We start from the raw sequence: 6,227 nt of genomic DNA on the forward strand, positions 1-6,227 counted from the left end.
TCTCACAAGATAAACTACTCATACAAATGCATCTTGATGTTTTGTGGAACGCACGAGGATGTTTCCTTGGTGGTCTCTCCAGCGCGGCGTGGCCGTAGTTGCAAGTTGACGCCCCTTGAGATGCCGACGTTGAGGGGCACTTAGATTTCCTCCGATGAGCAGGTAAGATGAGTTTGATCACGTAGTAAATGCATTCCAAAGACTACTTCCGTGTCCATTTCCTAATTCTCCCCCTGCCCACTGTTTCACAGGCTAGGCTCGGTGCGAGTGGAGACTGGCTTGCATATGTACGGGAGGGTACCAACATCAATTTGCACAACATTTACAACGGTGACACCGTTCCCGTAGAACCTTTTGTCCAACATTGGGATCAGCCATGCAATGGGCCACCGCATGAATTGGTATGATGGAACCACGGTGAGATTGAATAAGATAGCATGAACCTTGCACATGGCGGTCAAAGGCGGACCATGCTGTCTGTGGACCCGATAGGTGACTGGTCCACATGTAATGCTCCCGAAGGCAGAGGGGTAGTGGGGCCAAGAGGGGTGAGCCGCAGGTCAGGGGACGTGTGGTTTCATGGGTTCGAGCGGTGTCGTGGGAATCGTGGGTGGCTATGGTAGAAACTTGGTGCTCCCTGCATTTTAGGTGGCCCACATGTCATGCACACAAAGGCAGAGGGGCGGTGCGGCCGAGAGGGGTGAGGCGCACGTTGGGGGCGTGGTGCCGTGGGTTGGAGAGGCGTCGTGGGAGTCGCGAGATGAAACGTGATGCTCGCCGTAGTTGAACTTCCATGGACAAGCTGCCATGTCTACGGACACATGCACTGCATACCGATCACTGGAAGGAGTAGCAGAGAAAGATATTTCTGTGGATAAATAGTTCCTTATAGTCAAGCGGACCCACACTACTACTCTATTCCAAAGACATGCAAACCATCGACATAGTCCATCTATATCAATATACACCGAGAGGGAATAATTTTTTTTACAAGAGAGGAAATAGTTCATCCATCCATAATGCCCTCCTGCAGGTGCAACGTTTTCTTCTTCTTCTTCTTCTTCTTCTTCTTCTTCTTCTTCTTCTTCTTCTTCTTCTTCTTCTTCTTCTTCTTCTTCTTCTTCTTCTTCTTCTTCTTCTTCTTCTTCTTCTTCTTCTTCTTCTTCTTCTTCTTCTTCTTCTTCTTCTTCTTCTTCTTCTTCTTCTTCTTCTTCTTCTTCTTCTTCTTCTTGTTCTTCTTGTTCTCATTCTCTGTGGGAGACAGCTTCGCAACATGCTCTTTGGACCTTGCAGCTATCTCAAAACTCACACGGGCATCGAGGGCAGCATATTTTATCCGCTCGTACGTCAAGGGATAATTCTCCCATCCAGACGACCTTAATGCCACCGTCTCGTCACCCTTCTAAAGATTTGTACCGAGCACAAAATTTGCTACGTCGAATAGGGATGGTGTCTGTTTAGCACAATCTTTTACAGGAATTTTGATTCTTGTTTGTAGGTCAGCGATGCTTTTCAAATCAAGGTTGTACGGCTCCAGCTTCTGTTTGTCCCCTTCGATGGCTGCCCCACAGAAGTATACGTCCTCCCGAGACAAGAAATCATGAAGCGCACCTGGTATGGAGGGCGAGTGTATGATGTGGTACACCAAAACATCATCTTCGAGGCACAGCTGAAGGACGGCGATGCGCTGGATCTTCCCAGGGGCACGCTCCGTGTACTCTGCGTCGAGACCGATGACCCTCGTCTCTACCTTTTTGAGGGAGTTGGATACATTGTTGATCCACTGCTGAACAACCCTTGGGTGGACGGTGACGGTGGCAACTATGCGCATCGAGCCTTCGACGAGGACAGGTTGGACGCTAAAAACCTGCATCTCGATCTCTTTCGCCATTTGGAACCGCTGGAACGGAGGGCTATGGTTTGGAGAATTAGGATTAGATGGCTAGTCTAACTGAAGTAGTAGATGATTATTTAAAGAGGTTAAAACAATGTGAATGCAGTGGGGTTTGGATGCAAATGAAGACGAAGGGGAGGTGAAGAAGCCGAGGCGAATCGGTTCCTGATGGAGAAGTAAATGGGAGAAGTGGCATGCAGGCAGTTGATTAGACGACTAGGTAGACTAAACGAAAAGGCTATGAGGGTAGACTGAGGAGTCGTACCTATTTGTTTACGTGCCTATCCTTCCTGATAGGTGGGACTTATGCAAACAGATAAAAAATGTGTCGTAGCTTTTTTTTGAGCGCGTGAGTGGGAGACACAACATTCTTTGGTTAAGGAATACTCCCTCAGTTTAGGTGAGTATAAGTCACCTTATGAAAATCAGGTTTTCCCAAAACCTTTAGGCGTGGAGCATTAACTTCCTGCTCGATCCCCTCCCAGCCTCGTTAGCCAGCGTTCTCTTCCTCTGCTGCCGCGTTCTACCTTTCCATTTGTTCTCTTCTCAAGTGTGGAACTATCTGCATGCCGTCCTTGATGCACCAGAACGACCACTGCATGCATCGCGGCAGGGCGTTGATTGGGCATGCACGATAATTTGGTTCTGCTCGCAATATGGATGATACCTGAACTATGAAGTGAATAGGCATGCTAGCACGGGAGACCTATTTCCGCTATACAATACTGGAGCACTCAATTTCCTACTACTAGTAGTAGTAGTAGTAGTAGTACAACTGTGGTACACTTGATGGTCAAAATACTATTCACCCGGTCCTCACAGTGAAGTGACAACACCCTGCGCCTGACACTAGTCCAAGCGAGGCGGCGTGTTCGGGTTACCAAAGTCAGCCTCACCTTGTGCACTGTGCAGTCTGTCACTACCGCTGTACAGCACATTGGCGCCTCGCCTCGTCTCCCTCTCCGCTTCCATAGAACCACTCCATCTACATCTCCTTCTCCCTCTCCGTCTCCCTCTCCATCTCACTGTGCCCCCGTGTACCGTCGCCTCACTCGCCTCCCCCAGTACGACTATTCCCTTGCTAGCCGCTCCAGCACCGACATCCTTCTCCCCCGTAAATCAAACCCCCTTCCAAACTCCACCATGGCCGAATGCTAACCGCGCAGCATCCATATGAGCCGCGATTCGAGCAATCTCCCTAGTGACATCGTCGACCTCTGTTGTTCGTGTATGGATATGTTGACCGCACTGCGGCTGGCTGCATGCTCGAGGGACATGCACACGGCCATCGTCGAAGCGAGGCCTAAGCTTTTCAAGACACCCTTCTTGCTGCTATCTGCTCTTGCGAGATTGGCTCACCATGATACGGAGGCGTGCATGATGCCCCTCGACTTCAATCCGATCTCCATTAGCCGAAACTTCTTTGCAGGTATGTAGTGTGTCGTTGTACATCATTTCCCTCGACATCGATCCGATCACCATCGCCCGAAACTTCTTGGCAGGTATGTACTGGGTCGGCATGAACTCCCACTGGATGGCTGCCTTCAGAGAAGACAGTAAAAAGTTGGTGCTCGTGAACTTCCAGACCTCCCATGAGATTATCCTAGATTACTACGTCAGTTGGACGGACCTTGTTTTGTAGAATATTGTAATCTACCAAGTGCCCACATGACATGCGAATTACGTAGACTTCAAGCTAATTGCCTTGCTCGACCGCAGACTCGCCTATCTTTACGCCGGTGCCTTCTTTAGCTGGAGACAACTCGGCTCGCAGTGGATCATCGTCAAAGCTGATACACACTTCTGTGATGCTACTGAACACAATGGCATCATCTACGCGATCGACAAAGCAGATGGCACCACGTATTGCTGGGACGGCGCGTGTAAGTTGTTTCCGTCTCATGTTAATGATGACGCCATGACACTGTTTGAACTTTTTCTGATGATTGGCATATCCCTGTTTGAGCAGAATTTGAGTAGAACTATGGCAATGTATTAGAGACGACGTAAATCAGCTATATTTGGAATGAGTTAATTCATGCGATTGTGACCATGTCATTACAGCCAATTTGTACCCTGAATAATCAAACGGTTAGGAATATATGGATATTATCCCTATTTTACAATAATCTATATACTGCTACTAAGTATGAGTGTGTATCAATGGCCATGTTAGTTTCCTCATTTTCATGATGTAGAAACATGCACCACACTGTTGGTTTCATCTAACCATACATTAGGGAAGTAAATGTGCATATGGAGAACTCTATATTTGGTAGTGAAATCCTGCAATGCTTACCATGTGTACATACCTATATTCGCCCTTCAGCAATCAATGGCTAGAATAATATCCTCACAAATTTTTTGCCCATAGAACACGAGTATATAACAATGCATGGTCTGTTAGTTACCTTGAAGAATTTGTTTGTGAGGACAGAACATGATTACATAACATGCATGACATGGTAGTTTCCTGTGAACAATCGATTGCGAGATAACATGAGTATAACCATGCATGGCACTTCTATATTTTCGAACCCAGTATACATTTCCCTGTATTTTCCTCCCAGTTCCAACAGGGACATATCAATATTTTTTCTTGCATTATCCTACTCATACTCTAAACAATGCTGATCTTACATTAACAATGCATGTCCTTTTTGATATGATGCAGTGTCCATATAGTTACTGCCCTTTGTATTCACACCACCTTTGCCAAAAACAAGGAAGCACAACTGGTTCCTCATTCGATCAGACAACGGCAAAAGACTGATGATCATTCGGACACATGAGCCGGAAAAGTTATATTGCAAAAACCCCACTGTATACAAGCACCGTGTAATACGTGAGTATTCGGACAGCGGCTATTACGTCTATGAGCAAGATACCAGCTTGTTGGGGCCTTTAGGATTTTTTAGTTGGAGGCGGGTAAACAGCCTTGGTTCACACTCTCTGTTTCTCAGACTCAATTATCCGATTAACCAGGAGATCACCGTTGGCAAGGACCTTGATGGCAGAGAGGCTTCGTTTGCTATGGAAAACTATGTCTACACGGCGAGCCCTAGGAGTTTGGGAGCAAACTCCCCTGATTGTCAACGATACAGCCTGCAGCCAAAAGAAGGTGAGAATGACAAAGGCATCCGGATTAACTTTGATCCTTGGATGTCTCAATTACGATAGGCAGTGATGTGGTTCAAGCCTTGAGGTTGATAGGTAATTGGGCTGTTGCATCGAAAGGGTGGAGCATTGGTGTCTCTGGATCACTGGTCGCTGAAGCGAGGCTGCAAATTATGATGGTGTTGGATCATCTCTTGGAATGACTTTGTTGTCTTTGCTGTTGGTTCTGGATGGGTAGTTCTTTCTTTCGTTATGCATATTCCTTGTCATTTGGTCATCCTCGTCTATGTCACTCTTTCTATGTAATAGTTGCTTCTGTTTAGAATGTCATTCTCGTCTGGATCACGAGAGTCTGAGCGCTGCAGATGGGTGCATTTTGGTGGTGTAGCAAGACTTCTTATGAACTATCATGTCTTGTTGTTTATGTCAGTAGTAGTTCCTAGTCAGTGTTTCAATGTTGTATATATCGTTGTTTCGACCTGTTTATTGTCTCGAACTACTGGTGGGCTAAATGAGGGCATCACCATTCTCCAGTGTTCAGAGTATATCTCCTTTTTCAAGTTATATAATTTGAGCTCACTGTCTTTCGATGATGTACACTTGTTTGGGCCAGTGAGGTGTCATTGAATATGGGCCGAGTAGTAACGCAATGCCAAACAGGTCAATTATAACTCTCAGGCCGGGCTCTCAAAAGATCCTGAAAAAAAGGCCGGGCTCTCCAAAAAAGAAAGAATAAGGACTCTTAGGCCGACATGTGGGCGCCACCGGTGTTTTCGTGTGCTTGCGCGCCGAGAGCATATTGGCGTGTGCTCGAAATTCATGCTACCTTTTCATCCCGAGTCTCCCGCCCCTCCCCCACCTCTGGAATCTTGATTCCTACTCCAGTTCCCCCAAATCCCCCTCCTGTACTCCCTGTACTCAAGTGCACTATCATGTCGCCGGTCAATGCAGATCTCCAAGCCGGAGATCCTGAGGTCCATCCTGCCTTCGGTCGTTGCGTGCTGTCGCTCAACAGTGGCATGGCGGCGCTTGACGACCAGTTTGCCGGCAAAGTGCTGATGGTAACCATCAACGGCAACCGGCCTCCCGTCTCGCCGGACGACCTTGTCATAGCTCTTGGCATTGCGCACGGCATCCAAATAAGTGACTTGCTCATCGAAGTCTGTCCGCCACCGGCTGATTTCTTCGTCAGGTTCTGGACAACTTTCGACTGCAG

This window comes from Triticum aestivum, chromosome 6B, assembly GCF_018294505.1.
Source record: "Triticum aestivum cultivar Chinese Spring chromosome 6B, IWGSC CS RefSeq v2.1, whole genome shotgun sequence".
Classification (NCBI taxonomy): Eukaryota; Viridiplantae; Streptophyta; class Magnoliopsida; order Poales; family Poaceae; genus Triticum; species Triticum aestivum.